Source organism: Manis javanica, chromosome 5 (assembly GCF_040802235.1).
Source record: "Manis javanica isolate MJ-LG chromosome 5, MJ_LKY, whole genome shotgun sequence".
NCBI lineage: Eukaryota > Metazoa > Chordata > Mammalia > Pholidota > Manidae > Manis > Manis javanica.
In genome coordinates this window covers 98,593,254-98,619,311 of record NC_133160.1, presented here as the reverse complement: position 1 = coordinate 98,619,311, position 26,058 = coordinate 98,593,254, and the positions used below count along the sequence as shown (strand labels likewise).

Here is a 26,058-nt window from a genome sequence, read left to right as displayed (position 1 = left end):
TATTGTTTAGATACTTAGAGTGACAGACACAAGATAGACTGGGGAAAGGACATTCTACATAAAGGAAGCAACAGGTAAAAGCATGGAGACATTCATGAGTATTAGGAATATAAATAGATATGTAGTGGAATAGAAGGAGTTGAGACTTTATTAACTCTAATAATTATAGGAGAGAAAGCTATTGAAAGTTCAATCATCATATGGGAGGGGAGATTGATAAATTAAAGTTGATAACCTGAGAAAAGAATGATGTGAATTTAAATGAACACAAAGATATTTGGTGATGAAAAATGAATCTGAAAAATATTTAAGGGTTAGAAATAAAAGGACACCGACTCAGTTTTTGTCAGCAAATTTAGTGCAAAGTAAAGACATAAGAAAACATTTCAGATAATTTTTACATAATTGCTTTACCTAACAAATGTTGATGGTGCATTTACTATGTCAACCACTTCCCTACACATTCGTGTTCATGAAAAGCAAAGCAGATATTTTTTTCTTTCCCTTACATAAACTGATTAGCTTTTATTATACATTTGAAAAATAATTTTAGTTTAGCTTGTGTTAAAATACTGCAATGACTAAAATTAAAAAGATTGACAATGATATTGGGATTAAGATGTGGACCAGCCAGAAGCAGAGGTCTCATATGTTGTTGGTGGGGGTATAAAATGGCACAGCCTCTTTGGAAAAATATTTTAATAGTGTTCTATGGAACAAAACATACATCTCCCTGATGACTAAGCAAACCCTATAGTAGGTATTTACCTCTAAAAAAAAAGCTTATGTCTCTGAAGGAATGTGTACCAGAATATTTAGAGTAGTTTTATTTGTAATAGCCCCAAACTGGAAACCAATTAGGTGTCTATCAATAGGAGAATGTAAAACAAACTATGGCATATTCATACAAAATACTACTCAGCTATAAAAATCGTTGTAACATTGACACATGCAGCAACATGAATGAATTGCAAGACACTCTGAGTGAAAGAAGCTTTATACAAAAGATCACATGCTATATACTATGCCATTTATATTAAATTCTAGAACAAGCAGAACTAATCTATTCTGAGAAAAAATATATATATAGAAACTGCAGTGGCCTGTGTGGGTGGTGGTAATGGAAGAAGCCTGAGGGAACTTCCTGGGGTGATGATAATGTGCCATTATCTAATGTCCTGCGATAGCAGTATGGGTGAGACACTGATGCACTGCATTTTGAGTAGTTTTTACCTTAAAGGGAAAAAAAAAAACTATAAACAGAAACCAAAATGGTGTAATGGTATAAATTTGCTCTACAACATTTTGGTGAAAGAAATGTTACTGTACTTTGTTTAATTCAAGTTCAATTTGAGTTTTTTTAAAACTCAATGTAACTAGAAATTGCATCTAGTTCTTTTTGTGAGGCTCTTCCCATTCCTGAAGATTATTTCAGTGTTCAAGGAATTTACATGACACTCATAAAATAAGAGAGGGTCCTGGTTCCAACAGCCCAGTGATTTATAGTATTTTGTGTATAATATATTGCTGTGAAGTCCATTTCTCCTTGGGCTCTGTGTCCCGGATTAGACTCATAGATGCCAGGCCATGTGTGGTCCTAGTATTCAGCTTTCAAAGACATCCTGAGGCCTTGCCTCTCTGGCTCTACTTTCAGGGTGGAGAGGGGACAAGATACGCCATTTGATGAAATGGGCTTCCTGACACTGACCCTTACAATTAGGCAAACTTACTCACCTAAGAGCTGGCAAATCTGGGTCAGGGAAAATTTTCCCTCTACATGGAGGAACAACAGATGCCCTAAAAAAGTTGAAGCATAGATTGGAGCTGAGCATAACTGGTTTACTTTTTCCTAAATTTACCACTTATGTAATCAGTCACTTCCTCTTGGGAAGAAAGAGCAAAGGGTGAGTAGAGGCCAGGAGCTGCACTAATAGATTTTCCTGAGAGAGATATCAGAAGTGGAAAGAAGCATTTATTCATAACAATATAATGAGATTTTAGAAAATGCAGCTGACTGGGCATTAATTGACCCCAAAGTAACCATCTGAGAGGAGTATGAAGTCATGCTTGATCTAAGTAGAGTATAAGATTTTCAATAAGTGTTAATCTTTCTGTTTCTGACAAATACTTCATTGATATGCAGAAATGATTAGAAATTGTCTAAACAAAACATTGGAATAAATGAATGAAATATTAGAACGATAATGAAAGAAAACATTCATGGAAATGATTTGGCAATATCTGTTCTAGGCTAACCATAGTAGCTGAATTCATTAGCTCTACAGGGATCAAACTGAGATTAGGCTGTCCAAAGTTGGTTCTTACAGCCCATGTTCCAAGTGCTTCCAGAACCTGGAGCCTGAAGTCTAGGAATCCAGGTTAGCCAAGCAGGCCTGAGTAGACACGGATGTAATGGTAGATCAAAGAAGAATTATCAGCTATAAATTAATAAAAAATGAGATGGATAAATATAGGCACAAGGCAAGAATTCAGAGATGGTCAAAACTAAGGTCTGCTATTATCACTTAATTTGTTTTAACAATGTATTGAGGAACTGCGCATTTCATACCAAACCTCTTCTAGGTACTGATAATACAGCCCTGCATAAACAAAATCCCTGTTCTCATAGAACTTGCATTCCATTTTAAGAGAACAGACAATAAACAAACATATTATTTTATATTATATGTAATTTATAATCATCATATTAGTGAAAGTACAGCAATTCAAATAGATCAGGGTAAGCTGGGGGAGAGTGACTGTGTTTGAGTGGAGTTGGGTGGGCACTGCAAGAAGTATGTTATGTTCCAGGCAGAGGAAATAATTGCAGAATCTGAGACAAGGTTGTATTTCATGTGTTCAAGTAACAGTAAGAAGTTCTTTGAGGCCAGAGTGAGAGGAAAAGGTAGGAGATGATGGTAAAAATTAGATATTGTCCAGTGTGTGGAGGACTTCATAGTTTCACATAAGGCCTCTCATTCAGGTTGTTATCTGAGGCTCTCCCCCTTCCTCTTCCTTTCCTGAACATTTCAGTCCTAAAGTCATTATGTGGGCACAGTAAGGTAGGCATACACAACTGGGGAAATACGCTATGGTGGATCAATGCAGGTGTAGGAGCTTAAACAAGGTCAAGAGACTGTCCCCATAGTACTAAATAACATGAGGTATTAGGGTCCAATCAAGGTATTCACAGGGGAGGGATGGCATTCAGGATCCAAGATGTGGTGAAGAACCCAAAGGAATAAGGGAGGTCTCCATATGGAGCAATGACCACGTGTGGGACGCTGAAGCATAAAGTGGTCAGGAAGGTGCCCAGAAGTGAAGGCTGATCTTTTTACAAGGTGGAGGATTATTAAGCAAGTAAGTAAATAAATTAAGGATAATGAGAATAAGATTTCTGTTTACTATATTTAGACATATAAGTGATAATTCATGGTTTTTAATAATAAGTAAACTTCTTTGTACATAAAAATATCTACAGATATCTAGTTTCTACTTCTGTCCACTCAGAACACCTGGGAACAAGAATACCTCAATAACAAGGAGCATACCTAGCACTCAGATCTTAGTTTCTAAATATTACTCTCCATTAAAAGAAACCAGGGATTAATGGAAAAATGACTATTTCTAAAGCTGGGTCGGGGGAAGTACAATATGAGTCTGAAATAATTTATTGTTCCAAAAACCAAAAACAATGTTCAAAGGATGATGGTAACATATCAAACTGACACAGAAGGGCTGCCACTTACCCCTTGGAAATAAATTAAATACTTAAACAAATGACATTTATACATTACAACCCATTGAATAAAGAGAAACCATGAGCCATACAGTTATAGGTAAAGGGTTAAATTGAAAGTTTGCATATTTAAATAGTTCCAAAGTACTTCCCTGTAAAATAATTAATAATTGAAAGACAAAAAAAGTATATTTCCTTGAGGAAGTTAATCTAATATACAAAATGACACCAGTAATGAGACAAATCAAATTTGTGTGACATCTGGTAGATGCAATGACAGCACATTGTCCATCCTATAATATTCCTCCCAATAACTGTGACTGGAATACACGAAAACATATTCAATCCCAAATAAAGGGACATCCTACAAAATAACTTCAAAATCTTTACAAATGTTGAGGACGTGAAAATCAAGAGAAAATTGAGGAACTACAGAAAACTGAAAAAGACAAAAAGAGACATTAAAATGTAATACCTTTTTCTGAGCTGAATCCATTTGCCATAAACTACATTATTTGGACAGTTGGTAACACTTGAATTAAGTCTGAGGATTAGATTATAGTAATGTCAATGTCCATTACGTTCCTGCTCTTGATGGCATATTGTGGTTACACAGGAGAATACCCTTTTGTGTGGAAAATACACACTATGTATTGAGGTAGGATGAGACTTCAGGTTAGCAACTTATTCTAAAATGGTTTAGGAAAAGTATTATTTTAGTAATACTATTTCTAACAACACAAAGTAAGTAAGTTTAAGGTTGTCAGAAATTGAATTAAAAAGAGCAAATTGTAATAGGAACCATTGGTGATTTTGCTCAGGGGGTGACATAATCTCTCTTGTATTTGAAAAGAAACATCATGGCTGCTGTGTAGACAAGATACTTGGGTTGAGGATAGAGAATTTGTCAAAAATGGGAAAGTGTCAAGAAAGACAAACTAAGATATAGTAATCAGAGAAAGATGGTGGTAGTAGTAGTGAGCAGCCATTGGATTTGAGTTATATTATGAAACAATAACCTATACAACTTGCTGGATATGTAGCATGTAGGAAAGAAAGAAACTATAGTTAGACAATGGCACTTATCCTAGAGGTATTTATCGCTACAGCTGCCTTCAATCTGTACCTTTTCCTCTTCTGGTACTACTGCGCCCCATGTCTTAAAGTTGTGATAAACCACAATATTGTGAAAATAATTTAAGTCATTGAGAAATAAACTGTCCATGAGTTATAGAACCATGCCATTTACAAAAGCCTCAACAAAGATATTACTCTTTATATTCCATCAATAAGAGTACGGGAAGCAATGTAGCATAGTAATTGGAATAAGTACTATGTATGGTATTAAAAGGAAATGGTTATAGGTTCTACTTCAGCCAATTATAATTTTGGACAAGTTGCTTAGAAACTTACTATTCTGATCTACTTCTAATCTCTACTTCGTAGAATTGTATGAGGATTCATTGATAACGTAAAGTGGTTAGCACTAAGCTATTATTATTGCTATAGTTAGTAGTAGTAATAGTAATTGGTAGATATAGCATTGTGTGATATCTACAAAGACTTAATAGATTCCCCTTTTAGTTTGAAGTAATTATTAATTTTCAAAAATGTCTGGAAGAAACAAAGCAATTCCTATCAAGGATTACCTTTGAAATGTGTGACAGTGGTTGTGTTTTCAAATATTAAGTTATGCATATTTCACAGTTTGCTTATAGTAAAATGATGAAAAAATATTTAAAATTCTAATACTCCACTGTTCCAGGAAAATTACCTTAAAGTTTCAGTGTTTCTAAGCATGTGGTACAGTATCCACTCCTCTGACAGGTGAATGTTCTTGTTGCTTAGAACAGAACATACTTTTTTCAGTGCCTTCCTTCCTAATCCAGTTGCATATTCTCTATTTACTATACCTAATCTTTATGCCAAGAAAGCAGTTGCTCTTAATTGTAAAATTGTACTGCATACCATTAAGCGCTTGCCCAGCTCCCTTTGAGACCCTTGGTGTGTTGGAATGTGGAGATACATCTACATCCTCTCTCTGCCAGTTCTTTTTACCTTTTCTCTCTCATGCTGTCCTTTCATTGTTGAGCTGCTAAGTGGTTCTAGTATATGTCTGATAGAATTTTCTAATGACTACATGGTCCTCACAACTAATATGTCAGCAGGAATGCCACATGTGTCTGAGAATTCAGGATCAACAGGATTTTACATTTTACAGAAGCAAGAGGGAGAATGTAGAATTAAATAGAAAGAAGCATTTCAGTTCTGTTAACTTCTGATATTAATTCTGCATGAACTGTAACAGTAAAAAGAAAAACTGGAAACTGCAGAGCTTTATCATAAATCCACAAGAGATTTGAAATCGTTTTGACTTGTTTAAAAATTATAATGTTTCAACTTTTTTAATATGGATGTTTATACATTTATTTATTCACTATTTGTAAACACCTTTGTGCCAAGCTCTTGTTTGTGTGCTAGGAACACTGTAGGCACAATTTTACTCTCGCAGAGCTTATAGTCTACATTACATCATAGTTTTACCATATTCTCCCAGCTTTAATTATACCATGTTGTTTTATTGTGATATATTAGAAAGAGTTAATGTTATTTATGTTAAAACTGGGTGAAATTCTTGCTACTTATATAAGCTTTGTAAATTACTTAACCATTGTTGAGTTTCAGATATGACATGTATAAAATGAAGTGTGCTTGTCTCCCCTATAAAATAGATACTGCATTCTAGGCAGGTTTCTAGACATCCTTAAGGCTTTTATGAAAAGGAGAAGGGTCCTGTGACTAAATTTGATCTAGAAGTCAACCTGCACAATCAAAGTAGTGTGAAGTTTGAAGGCTGGATTTACAACATAGAGTCACAAAACTCAATTTATTTGACACTTAAGTCACTGCAACAATGGGAGCACATGGTTGTGTAATGAAGTTGGGAACTCAAGTTTCTAAACCTGATGTTGGGCTTTACACTAATTCTGTTTGCTGCTGTCGGGTTCCCATATCTGTGCCATCTCCTTACTCTGGACCAACCACAGTGGTACTCCACTGTCATGGAGAAGCCCTAACTGTGTACCACTGTGCTTGTTAAGTTACCACACGTAGCAGCCTTCCTATTTCAATGGAGATGCCAGAGAGGGTTTGTCTGTTTAAGTTAAAGACAAGACCTTTCCAATACTTAGCGAACTACATCTTGTATGTGAGTTTGCTGAGGGTCTTTGGGGTTAGAAAAGAGAACAGAAATTTCATTGTTACACTGTTTGCCTCATTCCTGGCAATAAACAATGCCAGAGATATCGAAGAAAAGCATGTAGAAAGGTGGGAGCCAGTTAAGGAATCACATGTGAGTTTCTTTTTTTCAAATTTTCCTATCCATGTAATCAGTATATTAAAGAATATTTATCTTTATTTCCATATTTTCATCTTCACAGAGAAAAAGTGCCCACTTGTGTATTTAATGAGGTCATAGTATATTTTTGTACTTTTTGGTCGTGCATTTTATATTTTGATTATCATCTGAGATTAAAAAATAAAGCCCTGTACCAGCACACTGTACCTGAGCGTTCAGTAATTTCAGCCTCTTCCCATATAAAGAAGTCACTAGCCAATTAAAATGGCTCCTGCCCACTGATGTTGCTCTAACACATTAGTCTGTTTTAGATCCTTACATACCCTATTGCCTGCTGAAATTTATTTCTCTACTTATTTGTTGTTTATCTTTACTGATCTGCACTGGAATAGAAGCTTCTTTTCTTTCTTCTTCACATTGAAATAAACGTGTTTAGAATAATAATGCCCCAAAGGCAGTATACTTAGTATTTTGAATGAATTAATAGTTACTCTCCTTTAAGTAAAATGAGATTATCTGTTCTAGAAGTGATTATTTTCAAAAGGAAATGGGAAATTCCTTTATCTACCATTTGCTAAAAGAAGGGTTTATTAAGAAATTGTATTTGCATCACAAAAAGAATTATTTTAGTAATCTTAGAGTAAATGTGTTTTCATCTTAGTCAGGTCCTCTTTTATTTGTGATTTCATTAACAAAGATACTCAGTCAACTGGAACTTCATAATTATATATATAGAATAGAATGGTGACTTAAATTACCATAAGAAATCAGAAGATCCTGAAATGCTTTCTTGTCTACAGAAAATGAAAATTTGTTTAATAAAGTTTTAGAGGTTCGGGAACTATTTAATATCTCTTCCTTGATTATCAGTAATGTATTTGTATATGAAGGGTACACAGCGACCTTTAATTAGAATAATTAATATATCCCATTTATTAATGTACAATATACCTTAGTGTCTTACAGTTGGTGAGCTTTGTTAAAAATTACCAATTCTCTAAAATTATTGTTATTCAAACATTAAAAAATAGGACCACTTTGAACTAGATAATGAAAACTGATAGTGTTTGTATTTAGATTTCCCTTGAAAAACTCTGTAAGGGAGTGATAAAGGAAATGTGGCTCTGAAGAAGATATTATATATTTATTAAATATGTTAGTCCCGCAGAGCCCAGTAGAAATCTGTGTAATTATTAAAATCCTCTACTAGATCAAAAACAGTAGTGGTTTTTGTTTTCCTGTAGATTCCTTAGGTAATAGAACTCCCCAAGGACTTGGAAACTACCTAATTTTTCTACCACCAAGCCTTCAAACATAAGTTCATCTGCTGTGCTCATCTCTTTCTCTCTTATAATAAAAGTGGCCAGTATTCTGAACACCATCTCCTCTCAAAGAATTTTAGCAATCTTCTCTTGACTTCTCAACTCATCCCTTGATTTTCTGTTCAAACACTTTAAATGAGGTATCTACCCCTAAGCTTTTTAATTGGTGATTCTTCAGACCTACAGTTGAGCAAGAGGGGCTTCCCAGGCCTGCAGCTTCCAGGGCTCCCTCTGGCTGTTGACTGTCCTGGAAGTTCATCCCAGTGTTCATATAACGTTATGTATTCTCTCTGAGTAACACATTGTGATTAAGTAGGGAATCATTTATCTATGCATGTTGTCTTGGCTTTAAGACATCCTATTGTCATTCTTCATGTTTCACAAAGTTTTCCCTTTGCATACTTCCCCATGCATGGGACATAATTTTACCCTGGTGCTTTTTCATAGTACCTTTTATACATTGTAATTAAATATTGATTTGTTGGTTTACTCACTTGTCCATCTCACCAGTGAGTGAATGAATGGAAGGGGAAAATACAAAAATTCAGTATTCTTGAATTTCATCTCTTTTATCATACCTTTGTTATCATTTGGAATACAAACAATATTTTATAAAAGAGAGAAAAAGAAGCTATAGAGTAAACCAAGATTTAAGAGGTATTACTAAAGTTGATAAACCTGATTTTTATAAAATCTTAGTATGTAAGAACTTAATGATGTATCACTGTTACGTTTTGAAGAAATTTCATTGAGTTGTTGGATACTTCTGTTGTTTTGCATATTTAGCATTGTTTCCACTTTTCTCTGAAGGCAGAAGCCTTTTCTTCCTTTGGAACACTACACTTCACCTTCCAGATAAGAATGTGAATTATGCTGCTCACCTACATTACCATAAATGACCAAGGCTGGTGCATGAGATGATCAAATACCAGGGAACTGTGGTTGATCCAGGACTGATAGGTATACCAAACAGGGCCAATTAGAATCATTTTCTCAGTGACTGACATAATGTCAGCACTGGCTACCTGTAAGCCTGAAGTTACGATGACCATTTTGCCACCGCAAGGAGAAGACCTGATTAAGAATTCCACAAACATAGAGGGTAAAGACAGGGAATGTTCAAGGAGAAAAGAGTTCCAGTGACATCCTTTCAACTCCTGAAGCCAATCAGGCCTAAATACTCCTGGAGTTTTCAGTTATATGAATTAATCTTATTAGCTTGAGCTAATTTGAGTTGAAATAATATAATACAAATTTTCTTAAATTTTTTTCCAATGATTGCTCAAAACACATCTTAAAATCTATTTCCAAATAAATTGTCATTAAAACTAGTACTCATCCTATCTCACAGATGATCTCTGCAGTGGCCAATTTTGGGGGGAATATCTAAATGGTAAATATTTACATATTGGCTCTAAATGTAATATTTATTTATTTTAACTTTTGCTGGGAGGGGGAGAGAGGAATGATCCATGAGAACTTTCCCTTAGCTACCTCAGCTTAGAGCAAGAGATCCCAGTGGTAGCTTATTATTTTTATCAGGACTGCTGCTTCTAAAATATATTTATGTATGTTATAAAATATATAGTAAGTACAATATATTTATAAAAATTGTGGAGCATTTACATTTTGACCAACCTGAATCCGTTAATTTTGTCACAAACCTGTGCTTGCTGGCATTACTATCTGTCATTCATGTATGTCTTAGGAAGCTGCTATAGGAAAAAATTTATATAGGTAGAAATTTGTGTAGAACATTTCCCATTCTTTTGCTTGAACAGTGTTTTTCTTTTTTTCTTAATTAAATTTTTAAGCTGAAAGAAAATTTCTTAATGTCTAAAATTACCCAAAAGTTCATATATGTTATTGATTCAATTTATTAATATGCATTAATATAAATTATTATTCCAGTTAAGCCTGGAATTGTTCTGATTGATGTGAAAGGAGATCCACAGTTTGGCCTTTATGATCACTTCACTCTTCTGCCACTTTTGGGAGGAGCATAGGGCTTAATAAAAGGGTTTGAAATCCATTGGGATTTTTAAAACACGGATCAAAGTGAAAAGGTGACAGGTAGATTAATATTGTTCCCAGGTAGTATATTTTTATCATCATCATTTGTTAGCTATTTAAATGTCACAAACTGAGAAGCAAGTTATTGTTCTCTCTTGTTTGTTTCTCTTATAAGAGTCACCCCTGGAAATGCATGCTAGCTGCCTACAGGCTGGTCCGCTCACTGAAAAGGTGGCTGTGGCCTGACAGATGCGACAAGGAGTTTATTCTGCCTGAGCGATCACATTGTTAATGGAACATTTAGAAATGGATTCTTGTGCTTAGGTGATTAACAAGAATAATTCCTTAGAAAATACTGTTTGCTAAGAGTAGAAATACAATGGCGGTTTGGAAGAATTGTCTTATGTGTCAAAACAGAGTAATAATTCAGAAACCTTTAGAATAAATGGAATGGGTTAGAGGGAATTGACATACGAATTTTTTTTATTTTGCTAAGTAGTTTACTGTTCAGTAAGCAATGTGCTAACTCCACAACCACAGTAGCAAATCTTTTTTTTTATTTTTGGCCTTCCTCACATGACCTCATAAGCAGTCTCCCTAAAGAATGTGCTGGAAATAAGACATTGAATAAATTAGACTCTAGGTAAAAAAGTTCACTGCACAGGGGGCTCTGTGTCTGCTAGTGGCCTGATCAATAACAGAAGAGGTGCTCATCTGGCAAGAAGCCTCATTAGTTGCCCGTCCTTGACTTCATTTACCTGTTCAGCCCATGATCTACTATAGATTTGTTTCTTCCACCAGTCTGCAGCTTCCATTCTTTCTTATTATTTAGCGCATACAGTTACAAAGTACCTGGGTACTGAGTGTTATGAATGCTAATTAGGTAAACCATCACTCCCCATTATAAACCCAGTTTCCAATGAGCTTAGATCCTTTTCCTGAGCTCTCTGTTCTTTCACTGATCTTTACACCTATCCCTCCAACAATATACCATAGTGTTTAAGTTATTATAAAGCACATAAAATAAGTGAATACAGATATGTATCAGTTTAATATACTTCAAAAGGGTTGCATAATAGTTTAGATGCCACAATGCCATTTAAGTAAATTTAAATTTATATGGAGGAATATTACATGTTATTTATAAATAAATGCATATATAATTAAAGCAGTGGTTCCAAAAAAGGGGACAAGAACTCCTGGGGCCATCAAGATCCTTTTAAAATGTCTGAGAAATCCTTCTTTTCCTAACTACATTTCTGTGCCAGGCTAGATTTTCTTCATATATTTCACATACAACCACATGTCACTGCAGGTTTAATGCAGAAGCAGATATTGAAGTCCTGCTTTCTTTGATTTAGCCAGATGTTAAAAATGCTTTCAAAACTATAAAAAAACAAACAAAAAAAAACCTTCCCTTCCTCAGCCCTATTTCTTCATTAAGAAAATATAGTTATTTTTCTTAAAAATGCTATTTGCGGTAGTATGTCATGGGTTTATTTCAAATAAATTAATAAATATGTTTTCTCAATATTTATTTCTAATATGACATGTAGAAAAAGCCAACATAAAGTAAAACTCCTTGGGCTCCTTAATTATTAAGGGAGAAAATATCCTGGGAACAAAGAGTTTAAAACTGCTGAGTTAAAAAATAAAAATTTGTATAGGAAGGATACTCACCAAATTTCTGATAATTTTTCTTTTTAGAGGACGGAAGGAATTACTGTGTTCATTTCCAAGTTTAACTTCAAAACCAGATTGCTGCTTTTCAGTCTCTGAGAATGCTGACCTTATAGAGGGAACTACCTTGAATTGCAGAACATTGCTTGAGCACTGCTGTCCCGTAGAACTTTCTGTGATGGTGAAAATATTCGATCTGTGCTGAGCAGTGTGGTAGTCACTAGACATAGGTAACTACTGAGCACTTGACATGTAGCTAGTGTGATGGGGTATTAATTTTTAGATTTTATTTAGTTCTAATGAATCTAAAAAACAAAGAGCTACATGTAGCTCATGGCTACCATATCCAATAGCAAAACCTCCGAGTGTACCTAGGAAAAGTAGAGATGAAATCAGTATTCAGTGGTGTCAAAAATCACAACTTTCTCTTATTTTTTTGTGCACATTGTATGTTTCCTGGTTTATGTGATTTCAGCAGATATCTCACAAATTGAATCTTTGAAATAATCTGCTTTTCCTTTAGCTTATCATATGCTCAAATTTGGAAAACTAAAGAAATCCAGAGTAGGCTTCGTATCTCAAATTAACATTAGTTCAAATAACAAAACAAACAAAAGTAGAAAAAAAAAGAGCAAGCAAGCAGAAAAGAAAAAGCAAGAACATATCTAAGTGTAAGCAATAGATAATGAGTTCCTACTATTTCCTAGGGAAATATTATTTGTTTAGAAAGTCAAATAAAATTTGCAGACATCTCTAATGAAAGTACATTTTAGTTAGTAAGCCATCATTGTCAAATATAATTCCTAAACATTATCAGACTATGTTTGATCTCAAGAGTTGGTTAAAAATAGGCCTAGCATAAATAAACAATAATTACAGCATATGAAGGAGGAAATGAATGATTGTTTTTTTGTTTTTTTTGTGTTTTTTTTAGTAAGTGCTATAGTATTTTCAAAGAGGGAAAAATCACTCTGGGACAGAGTGGCATAGAACAGAATAAATAGAATACCATACAAGAAATTTAGGAAGGACCTAGATAATGGGCAATGTGAAAAAAGAGCTCTTAGATGCTCTTTTATAAGAAGGTGAGAGCTTATAGGAGGGAAAATATAGTAGAGGAGGGATAGTGAGAAGATCTGTAGGGCTATACAGGCACCAATGGTGGAAACATTGGGCAAGGAAGATTGCAGACAGATAGTAGATTAATTCGGGAGCACTGAGTTTAGACTTCAGTATATATGTAAGTCTGAGAGGTGTCAGAGCTACCCACTATGTCTAGGAGTCCCTATTTAGCAGTTGTAGACATGACTAGTATCTCTGCTATGTTTTCTTTCTTTTTTTAAGGATTTTCTCTTAATTCAATCGGATTTATCTTGCTTTATAAATAATAATAAAGTTATCCTTTCAAAAACTAAAGAATTATTACCTGTACAAAATTGATGATAAGCTATCTTTTAATAACTAAAATTCTTTCCAGACACTTTTCATATTTGGAAGAAGCCTGAAATGGAGCCACTTCAGATTTTGGTCAAACAAAGTTTGATTGTTGTCAGAGTGCTTTCACTGAGGTGTTCCTGAAAATAATTTTTGAACCAAATGTTAGAAAAAAAGCAAACAAAAACCTTCCCTGACATAAAAAACAAATTAGCTAAAACATTGTCAATTAGCATTGCTTAAAATTTACTCACATCAGTTTAGATTTATCTACTGTTGCTGCTTGCATACATTTATGGAATGATAGTTTTGTACAAAAGCATGCAGAAGTCCAACAAAAGGAGACAAAACAAAATTGTAAGTACACTCTAGGAAGCAAAGAGATGTTGCCCATGTTTTAATGGTCATTCTTAAATAAGTCTGTGACTATATAGCAAAAAACAAAAGGCTTTTTCATTTTCTCCTTAGACTTGCCCAATAGACTTTATATGATAATCGAAATATTTTGTGTGTGTACTGTCCATGAGTAGCCAGTAGTCACATGCAATTATTGAACATTCAAAATGTGGCTACTATGACTAACAACTTTCAACTTTATTTAAATTTAAGTAGTGTTGGTTACATAATTTTTATCTATGAAGACAGTCATTCATATCACATAAGCCAAAAATATCAATAATTGGGAAAATCTGTAGGGTCAAGTGTAAGTCTGGAAATTAGTAGCAGTCATATTCCCTAGACACAATATTTTCCCCTTTAAATGTGTCTCATCTATGATAAAATAATTTAGACATTAAATATAAAGACTATTATTTTTCCAAGCTCCTATCCCCTCTTTTCAACTTTTTTTTTAAACAATAAATTAATTATGTCAATTAGAGAATATATGGAGAGACTATAGGAGAAAACAAACTTAATGATAGACTTGATGTTGAGTCACAGGGATTAAGAATGAAAATGTGTAACATAAATATTAGAAAAGAAGATTTCAAGTATCTGTAGAGTGATTCATTGAGTTCCTATTTGGGAATAATTTTTATGTCAAAATAGACAGTTTAAATCACATACAAAATTTCTTAATTCTGTTAGTAAAAATAACAATGCCCTTAGAAGTTCTTCTCACAAAAAGACTTAAAATGCTATTGTGGTAGGATTTTATATTGAAGAGATATGAAAAAAATGTATTTGAAATGTGAAATATATTTAAAATGTAAAGCCGTAAATTAAAATTCAGGTGTAATCATGATGGATATACATATACCTATGTGTTTTTATTTTACTTATGAATAAAGAGAAAGGTTATTTTATTACTGAATGTCAAAGGGTAGGTAAAACACTCAGTTTTAAAAATATTTTCTGACATAGTTAACAACTTTTTAACTAAATACTGGCAGTAACCCACAATAGAAAACAAAAAGTCTGTACCCTATTTCTCTCTGCTATTGACATGTGAGTGCTTTGTGGCTATAACTGCACATGAATTAGTTTGAATTTCAAGTATTTATGTGCAGGTTTTTTAGTCAGAGTTTGGTTAAAATCATAATCCTGATACTTTAATTTGTGTGACATTAAGTAAACTGTGCTCCACTGTATACTCAGAGAAAAGTTTAAAATGAGATTGGAAGGAGCCAGGCATACAGATCATTGTTTTGGCAGAATCTGAGTACCTAATATTCCAAGCTCAAGCACTGCTACTGCAAACACAGAGCAAAACGGAGATAGTGTATGGTCTGGATAATTAAAGTGGAAATAATTTGTAAAGTGACAGACAAAAATATGAGCAGAACAAAATCTCTACAATGAATGAAAATGAAAGAAAAGGAGTAACTGAAAGAAGATAATGAGAAGTACATTAAAGAAGTGGCCAAAGAATAATGCAAAGTGGGAAGTGATGTCACAAAACATATGAAGGGATGGATTGATTAATTTGGGAGAATTAACCAGTATATTGCTACATTATCATATTAATATGTTAGTATTAAGTTTGAATCTATGAGATAGTTGTTTGATAAAACTATGATAAACCCTTAGCATTTGAAAAAAAAGAAAAAATTTAAGAGTTTAAAAAATCTGAAACTAATGTGAAAGAAAATTTTGTGCCAGCAATTTAAATGAAAGATTCTCCCCTTAAATACAAATAAGTCAGAATTTTACATGGGTTACTATTTGGGGACTAGAGGGGAGGGGATTGATGCAAATGAATAGATCTAAGTACCTCTGGGCTGAACTATGAAAAGTGTACACCTTAGTAGGAGCATCAGTAATAAATAATTTTGCAGTGATTAAGAACATGGATGCCTTTTGAAGAAAGACTATACAAATATGACTTTAACACTTATTGGCAATATGACTGAACAGCGTTCAGTATATTTTTTTCTTCCTCTTTTTCTTGGTGTGAAGTCATTGAATAATCTCAGTACATTTGAACTGCACATTGGAATTTACTGTTTAAATATAAGAGATCTTATGGTCCAATAGGGCATCATTATATACTCTAGATTGAGACTATCTTAGTTTGAATATCACTTCAACAGTTATTACCATGTGAGCAAGTATATCTCAACCTGAGTTGCATCATCTATAGAATGGCCATAGTAATCATAATATAGTTAGCACATAAATATGAAAATTGAATGAAATGATCTGCATAAGGCTTTTAGCAAAGTACCTGACATATTTGCATACTCAAATGTCACTCCATATAATTTTATATAACATAGATAATAGGGTTAACTTGTTATTTTATCTTTGTAAATATGAATATCATTACATAAGGAACCTCAAGTTACTAATGAGCTATTTTTTATGAGTTCCTTTTAGTTAGCTATTTAAAATATATAATACATAAGGGCTAAGTTTATATAGTAGCTCACAATTTTTATATCATAAAGGGTTTGAAAATAGCTATAATTTAAAACATCAGAAAATATTTAATAAGAAATGAAAACCAGCAAATAAAGGAAACAGCAAGTAGAAAGTAAAGTATAAAAATGAGATACAGTGGTTTTTCTTAACTAGAGTCTACTTATTAACTCAGAGAATTTGAGAGCATTTATCTATAAGTTTATGTGCTGTATGTGTATGGAGATAAAATTCCTCTGTATTGGAAAGGCATTTCATAAAATATCTAATTTGCAGATTCTCAAAATGGTGTCTATGAATTTTTTACTTCTCTGAAAGATACCATCAAAATTTGAGAAAAAATCTCAAATTGACTCCAACTCTCTGGTTAAGGATTATGTATTTTATAATAGGATCAGTGTGAAAAAACAGGCTATGTACATAAGCAAAGATAAAAAAATAAAAGACAATATGTAGATCATTTATTAGATTTTTCTTTTTTAGAATATAAATTTTAGCCAGTCAGCTCTTCTGGGCAGGATGTCCTGGGAACTTGTCAGCAGGCCTGTCCCCAGCCAGACTCATTTACCTGCTCAGGGAACTTGCCTGGTTGTTCTCCCTTCTTTAAAGGAACCCTAGATTGAGCAGGGAGAGGAAAGAAAATATTTTGAGAAGAATGAAAAATTGTCATAGGTAGAGTAAACTTATATTGTAGAATCCTACTATTGGTTTCTTCAAATAAGGTTTAATCTTAAGTGGAATAATTATCCAGTATTCTTGAAAACAACAAACACTGTTTTAAAGGAATAAATTTCTATTTCTTAAAACAAACACCTGTTTTTTGGTTAAAAACATATTTTCAAGATTGCTTATAAAGGAAACACACCTATATATACAAACATTTAAATATTTTCAGCTTCTTACATAAAGTATAACAACGTTAAATTTTATATACATACAACATAAGCTGATTAATCATAGCAATCTGAAAATAAATTTGTAAAGCAATATACTTCTTTATAAAAATGCATTCTTTTGGGGCTCCTTCCCCAGTGTGATCCAAATGCATAATCCATTAAATAACAGAAAGAATATTATGATTTGTACATTTATATTACAAAAAGTATTTTCATCCTTACTATTACATTTAATAAAAACCTTTTCATTGCTTAATTTCTAATTGTAAATGAAATAAAGATAGAATCTGTCCCTTTCACCTCATAGCCAAAGAATCAGAACAAGAAAAAATATATACACATATGTGTAAAATAAAATCCGTGTACCAAAACAAATGAGGAAGAGGTGAGCAATGCTTTGAAGGTGAAAAAGGGTTTATGAGGGGAGCTTAAAGGGACCCTGGAATGCTGATCTCTGCTAAAACCAGCAGGGCATGATTCTTTAAAGTTTGTTACAAATCTTGAGCAGGAAAGACAAAGATTCTTTGTGTGGAAATAGCTGTACAGACTAGCTGTGGGAGCTTTCTGTACCTGATTTGGCAATAAGAAATCTTAATACAATAGGCTAATGATAAATACATTGAACCACCACTGGCATGTCAAACACAAAACATCTGCAGTGTGAGCAGCATGCAGTGGCCCATCTCTGATGGCTGAGGACAAGTAAAGACTAAAAGAATCCATTCACACACAAAACCCTGTGTTACATGAAACTTCAGAATGAAATAGGACAAATTACTGCTAGTGGCCAGTAAGACCCTAACCTCAGCACCTCTATCAAAATCAAAATAAAACTAAAAACTGCAAAAGAGAACTCAAATGATGAAATGCAAATATAGTATTTCTGCATGTACAGTTGACATTCCAGTATTAAAAAATTAACATCAAGAACTCTTTTAGGAATCTGGGGAAAATTCTCCAGTCATTTGAGGGGACAAAAAACATGTTTTAGTCTCAAACTTACATGTTGAACTAAATTGTAAATGCACTGATACTAATTGGAAATGTTCTAATTGATCATTGTAGCAATTAAAAAATTACTTCTTAAGAAATGGCATTGTAAAAAAATGCCAAATTAAAAAATCATATATACATATGTATATCATATATGTCATGTATGATGTATATTGTGTGTGTGTGTGTGTGTATGAGAGAAGGGGAGAAAAGTGAGCAAGGAATGAATATACTTGAGAAATAGGGAAGCAAATTCAGGATACATATAGCTTGTTCACTTGAGTGACCTGGTGAGGGGTAGAGAAGGTGTTCTAAATGGAACTTATTGTAGAAGAAGGGTAGATGACAGCGAAGGCTATCAGAAAGTGGGAAAAAGAAAAACAGATAAAGACTCCCCCTCAAAGACATCTTGCATGATACAGTCCAGTTATGAAACATGTAAAGTTATATATATATATATATATGCATTTAATTATTCAAATCATAAAAATATCTGGATAGTTGTAAGTCATGTCAAGCAAATGCAAGACGATGAAATGCCAGTACTTCTTATTTCAATATAAGACACCCTTAAATTTAGAGTAAAAGCTTCTGTGATTTAAAAATGTATCAAGTATGTCAAAAGTTTTGATCAACCTCACTTATAATTAAAATATGTGACAACTCTAGGGAGAATTATCATTTAAGTTCAGATTATTGAATACTACAAAATTTGATACTTTTTTGGCAAGGATATGAGAAATACTTGTGGAACTTTAAATTGTTGTAACTTCTGTAGAGGAAAATTTAATAAAAGTGAAAATGTACTACAGTTCAACTCAACAATTCCACTTCTAGGAACTTATAGTTTAAGAAGTTTCACACCTGTGAAATAATATATATAGAAGAATTTTTAGTGTGGTGTTTGTTTGCAATAGTGAAAGTTTGGAAACAATGTCAATGTCCATTCACAGGAGGATGTTTCAGTAAATATGTTAACATCCACACAGTAGAAGGCCTGCATTCTTAGAATAAATCATGTGGATTATATATACTGATATGAAACTATCATTGAGGTATGCTAAAGAAAAGAATAGTGCAGAATAGTGTGCATATTTTGACAGAAAACACATACATAAAAATACAAATATCCTTATAATAACTGGTTGCTCTGTGTAAGGATCCCATGACTATGAAGTAGAAGTTTGAAGGAAAATTATGTTTCATGGCATACAGTTTTATAACTGTATTGAATTTTATATCATAAATATGTGTTAACTTTGCAGAACCTAAATAAGATGATTTAATTTTATAAATGAATCATTTGTTGCTAAAAATGAAAAAGGGTATCTCTATGTACATCTCAATATTCGAGTGTTTCTCAAAGCTGACTCTTAAGAAGGGGTTGTTTTTTATAGTAAACTTTGAATACAGCTGTTAGAAAATTGAGGTAGGTCTCTATTACCTGATATTGAAAAAATTTTTGATACAGAGAGGTACATGTAGTTTCCTTCTATGTAAATATGTATACATATACATGAATGTATATGCAGAAAAATTACAAGAAGTGGCAATGTCTGGAGATTGGAATGCTTAGCGATTTGGGTTTAAGTGGTTTAGAAAGAGTCATTTATTGGTTATTTCTGTTTGAATTTTTAAAATATGGGAAAATGTTGCATTTTTATGAGAGAAAAAAGGAAGGGAGGTTGGGAGAGAGGGATGGAGACAATGAGCGAAGTACCCTTCACCAGCAGACCAAACTTTTTAAAGTAACTAATTTGGCTCACATGTGCATCAAGGTCTTTCAGCAGTCTTTGTTAACGAAAGCAGCACTGCTGTTTTATTAAATATGTGTCTTAGAGATAACAGTTTTGTAAGGTGAAATGAAATATGTAATAAAATATTAACTTGTAGAAAGTACCCTCACTAAAGAACATCTTGTTGGAATTCAAGAAGAGTCGCTGAGCACAGATTTTATTCACATTAATGAATGGAATGCATTCTTCAAGTCTCTCAAGCACAAAACCTAATGCCTAATTTAAACAATAAGTTTGTGCAAAATGCTGATTAGGTCATTATGAGACTACACCATAAAATGCTATTAGGTTTTCCTTTCTGCTAACTTTTCCTTTTCCTAATTTGAAACATTGAACAATATTGTCTTAAGAAACCAGTTTCTTACTCAAATACTGAAATTAAAGTCCAGCCTATAAACTAAACAAAAGAAAACTATATCTCTGGTTTCAACAAATGGTCTATTTAGTCTATAAATTTAGTTTAATGTCCGGCATGCATCATTTAAAGTACACTTTAAGGTGTGTTATTTTTTTTAACCTTCTTATATAGAGGCAGCATTTGACCTGCATAAATGAATAGAAAATACATCTCAATTTATAACTTAGTGCAGCTATTGTGAATACATTCCAAAAAAATAAACTATGTTAATTACTTACATTTTTAGTTTATCATTTTCTTCTATCAGGCATTCAGTGAACTTTTCTAGAAATGCAAATATGTTATGTTTTCTATTATGTGTTCCTAAAAAAACATTTTCCAATAGTAAACAAAGAGTGCAAACTGGAGGTATATATAACATGGCAATAGCAGAATGAAAACTCAAAAGAAAATGAGAAATACCTTCAATTTTCAGTTATGAAAGTGCCTTAAAAATTTCAGCTGAATATTAGTTTTCTAATCAGGTCTCCGTTCACTCCAGTTTCATCCTTTTTCTTCCATTAACTTTGATAAACAAGAATAGTAAACCTTTAAAATTCAATCTCACCATTCAACATTTACTCTGATTCTAATTTCATTACTTGAAGATACTTGTCAGTTTTCTTTCTTTTTTTTTTTCCTTCCTATTCTACCATTGCTCTATTAAATGTTTCAATTAAAAATAAATCCTGGGGTCTGAGCAGATAGCTCAATTAGAAGTTAACTGACAAAAACCAATACTCCCAACCCTAGAGCAGAAATTGTAGAATGACCTAAAAGCCAGAAATACTTACATTTTTCAGGATGTAAGGTGGATTTTATCAAGTTAGAAAACATAAACTGGATTTGAACTCCATAAAATAATTTGTGGAATATGAGAGTGTACAGTTATGCAAATGTAGTTTGACCTTTTTTGCCATTTATAAGTCCAGGTGGAATTTTGAGAGTCTATAGGAAGCAAATTGAAATATTTATTTTAGTGATATTATATTTTGAGTTAATCTAATCTCTCCTCTACTATTCTTTGTATCAAATTTGTGAATACCTTAAACATTTTTCTCCTGGAGTCTTCTGTTTTAAAATCTGGATGTTCCCAATTCCTCTAATATTCAGTTGGCGTGGTTGCTAGACTTTATATTGTGCATCTTTAGAAATTGTCATGTAGTCAATCAATGTTCCTGTTAAATTGTGGAACATGGAATTAAACAACCATTTGTGGTATGATTAGTCCAAATTATCCCTTTGAGTGGCAAAATAGACTAGAAGCTAGGAGCATAAAATCTGGAGTCAATTGACAGGCTTTGAATTTTGGTTCTATCATTTTCTAGTTGTATTTTATTAATCCTCAAAATGGAAAAAAAAAACTTCCTAAGAGGTGATGTGAAGATTAAGTTGACATAAACCAAGCACTTAGAAGAGCAGTTACATTAACTCTTATCTTTGCCTTTGATAAATATCCTAAAATCAAGGCTAAAATATCCCCGTTGGAAGAAAAATATACTCAAACTGACATTGATTCATGATATATTTGTAATAAAAAAGCTAAAATTCTTATAGCTTATTTTTATATGAAAATTACTGGTAAGCCAGGACTCCTTTTCTTCAGATGTATGTAAGTGTTCTTGAAAATACACTGGAATTGTGTGTAATTCTAGATGTACTCAGAAGGAATAGAAAACTTCTGATCTATGTTCAAATGGAGTCTCTGTAGTATTTTTGCTCTAGCCTAGGTTTGAAAACTACACATTCTTGAAATTTAAGAAAAATGTGACAGGCTGAATTTTATTTTATTTGATCTTATTTGTATGCCACTCTTCAGCTTTGTAATAGAATGGATTTAAATTGGGACAAAAATCAACATGTCTTTTTATAGTTTAAAATAAAGGTCTGTGTCCTGTACTTCTCCAAAGTAGGGCAGCCTCATTTTTTCTTAATAGGAAACTGACCTGGTGTAAAAACCATACTGAGGTTACTTGGGAGTAATTAGGTCAAATAATAGAAGGCATTCTTTTGAATTTTGCATGAATATTTGTTCATTTGTGATTTGATAATACTTAACTGTATGAAATAAATATAGCTATATTTTCCCTTATTATAGAATGATTAAAAATATTGGAGGAGAGATTGTTTCAGGTGCATTTTATAGTGGGTGAATTATAATTATTATTTATAGAATGATTACTTCTGTTGCCACAGAAACAACTGCCTTCTTTAAATGAGTTAGAAACATTTTGAATAACTTATTAAACCAAGAATCAAAATTATTTAAATGGCCTAAATATTTGCTCTAAATGATATGCAGAGCTGATGAGAATTAATGCAGGCACTCCCAAAGTAACACACAATCTCTTAGTAATATCCCATAGGTAGAATTAGCAAATTTCATCTAATTTCAGCTTTGCCTAAGTGACTTACTAACATCAATACCAGCCTCATCCTAATACAAAAATAACTTCAGCTAGTAAATTTGTGAGTAAATGTTAGCCTGTATCTCTCCCTGTAATTTCACTTTTTTCTGTCCTTTATGATTATCACTTTTTTGTTATTTTTTCTTCTATTTTAACATCCCCTATTTTGTCAGTTATACCTCAAAAAATTTATTTTATACGGGCAGATAAAATCTACTCAAGAGGTAATTTTTCCTTTGGCAAAATCTTGAAATAGACCATGGCATAAACATATGGATTGTTCTCAGTGAAGAGGCTGAAGTGACACAATTATCGAAAATGGAATTGTCATGTCTCTGGCATTCAATACTAGACTCCTTAAAACTTTGTGGTGTTCACACACAAAAAAAACCAAAAATGGCTCTGAAAGAAGGTTACAATGCAGTTACAATGGATTCCACCTTAAATGACTTTGGTTCTACCAATTTGGGAGGATCTGGCAATCTTCATTTTAGACAAGATCTCCAGTTTATTATTATCCATGTAGCTGTGGACCTCTCTAAAGAAAAGTAATGTAAGAAAACCAAGCTCTGGAGATTGCTTTGGCTTGAGGAGCTGGCTGTCCTACAGAATGACAAATGGAGAAATGTGGTGACTGACAATGCTAGAGAAAGGCATTGCGCATGATGGCAGCGCCTCTCCAATGCTTCAACGTCTTGGATCTTTATTGACTAGGATTATTCAGCCGTTAAGACAGAAATTTGCAACCCTGAGGTAACTGCAGTCCTGAAAATAGCTTTATATATTTTATAGACTCTAGTCTGTACGTAGAGCATGTTGACTTATTTCTAATCTGAGGGGGTTAGAGTGATCCAAAGTTTCATCCTTACTATTATTAATTACATCATCCTTAATAATAGATTTGTTACACAATAGAATAATGAAACTTCTGAAGAGCATGCTCTAATTGATGTTTATTGAAACCTCAAACATTTTCATTAATTGAGTTTCTTTGTGCATTTCCTGGAATGAAGCCTAGACGTCTCTTTAGCCATACACTTAGTGTACCTTTTCCTGAATAATTAGGCAATATAGAACACATAAGAATAAGCCTTTTTCCTAAAATGGATGATATGAATCACCATTGATGTTGAACCAATAATGAATGTAAAAGATTTGCAAGTCAGCCTGTAATCAAGTTATTGCCAAAAGATAAAGAGATGTAGTGCTTTATTAGGGCCCTTTGGTGAAGCATATTGATTCTGTCTGAAGATGCTTTCATTGAGAATGAGAATTAGGGAAAGTCTCATAAGCTGAGAATACAAGGGGACTTCAATCAAGAACGTACTAGAGCTCGTAATCTGGGACTAAATGCAAGGCAATTACTATCATATCAGCAAAATAGGAAGCTAAAATAAAGTGTTTAAAAGTGAAGTAAAATCCACAATCCCAAAAGTCAGACAGTCAGGGTAAAGTCAGCAATTACACAGAAGTGAACTTGTTAACATATAGTTTGTCCAAAAGTATTTATATTGCTTGCCATCATTAAGGATCAATGACCAGATATGCACAGTTCTGACCTTACCTGTGTATGAAAGGAAATAACAACAGGTTTTTGTAGAGTAAAAGAACACTGCTGATAGCTGTGCCTTTATCCTTAGTAAGGCAAGGGTAAGAGAAAAAATGGGAAGTTCTTCTAAAATATTTGGGGATGTGGAGTAGAGCTGGATATTGAGATATATGTCCAGTTAGAAATGTATTTAATCAAAAATTAAACTTACAGGGGAAAACCAAAGCAACACTTGGAGAAAATGCCTTAATGGAGTCTCATTGTCCCAGTCAAATCCTCCAATTTGTAAAGATTCTCAGAGAATTGTTTTGGTGATTAATCAATGGTCACAAAATATACAACAATTCTGAACCACAGTTATAAGCAGGGACAACAGAGTACTCACATGCTCTGTCAGCATATTCTTCTCTGTAGAAATGTCTAAAAGTGGATTTGGTGATAACCGAGTCACAATAAGAGAAGTAATGGGTCAATCTGAGTGAATTGAAAGGCTAGTACATTGTGCTATAAAGAATCATGACTCCATTTCCACTGCAGGGATATAATTGCAAAATAAACTACAATCACCTTGTCAACTACCCTTTAGTCCTTCACTGTCAATAGTATTGTTCTAGGTTTCTTTTTCCTAGGTTCCAGCAAATTGTTGAATTATTTTTTTCAGGTATAGTTGCACAATTAATTCGATTTCTTTCTTTCACCTGGGTTAGGTTTTGATGAGCTTAGTAACATGAATCATTCTTTCTCCCATTGTTTAAGAGGCAACCATTTCTCCAGGAACCATGCTTCTCAAATTCCAGATTGGATTCACTAGGGAACTTAATTCCAGATTGGGCTGTTCTGGTGAGGGGACCAGAGACAACACTCTAAGAAATGCTACTCTAAGGATTTCTGTAAATTAATCTTATCCACAATATGTGATTTTTACAACTTGAAGTTTGAGATTTGTCAACATCCCTCTGAAGGCTGTCTTGCTAGTGAAATTTTTTTAAAAAATGATATTTACTCATGGATAAGAATGGCTTAAATGAAGCCAGAACAAGTTATGTGATTACTTCTGTCTATAGACAAGTAAAATCCCTAGTCAATCAAATACCTTCCTTCCTACAATGAACTTAGGGTGGTATTTAGTCCTCAGCTTAGAACTCTGTTAATATCATTAAATCAGCTTTACATTTTGGGGACTAATCTTATAAACTGTTGTATTCAAAGTGTGTCTCTTACAAGAGAGAAAACTAGGTGATTTGCCCATAGCAACAGAATTATCAGACCTGGGTTTGAATCCAAATCTCACAATGTTTAATTTGGTAATTTTTCAAATGGGGCATATTAACGAGTCAGAAGGAAAATCTATGCAATACCAAAATCTTGTCAAATCTAAAGGTAGTTTTAAACTGACAAAACATCACAGCTTTTGCACTGACCCATATTCTCAGAAAATTTCAGTATGGGTAATATTAAATTATTTTTAAGTCCAAATTTTTAGTGAACTTGCCCATAGAAAAAAATTAAAATCGATTTCACTCAAGACAAAGAAATTCATAAAGATGAATAAATAGTAAAATGACTTAGGAGGACTAAACGTTTTTACATATTAGACTGAGTTATTTGAGT

General features: G+C 33.1%; 1 protein-coding gene and 1 long non-coding RNA gene across 9 annotated transcripts in view; one reads left to right on the top strand and one right to left on the bottom strand.

The window, feature by feature from the left end:
* The window catches only part of CCSER1 (coiled-coil serine rich protein 1), a 1,413,823-nt gene that overhangs the window by 1,065,386 nt on the left and 322,379 nt on the right, over positions 1 to 26,058 (top strand). The gene's annotated exons all lie outside the window — the stretch shown is intronic.
* The window catches only part of LOC140849590 (uncharacterized), a 101,084-nt gene continuing 89,815 nt past the window's right edge, over positions 14,790 to 26,058 (bottom strand). For 2 of the 4 annotated variants that reach the window (XR_012131656.1, XR_012131659.1), the window contains one exon: positions 14,790 to 21,668. This is a non-coding gene — a long non-coding RNA (uncharacterized lncRNA). The remainder of the gene's footprint in view (positions 21,669 to 26,058) is intronic. The other 2 variants (XR_012131657.1, XR_012131658.1) reach the window with 2 other exon arrangements.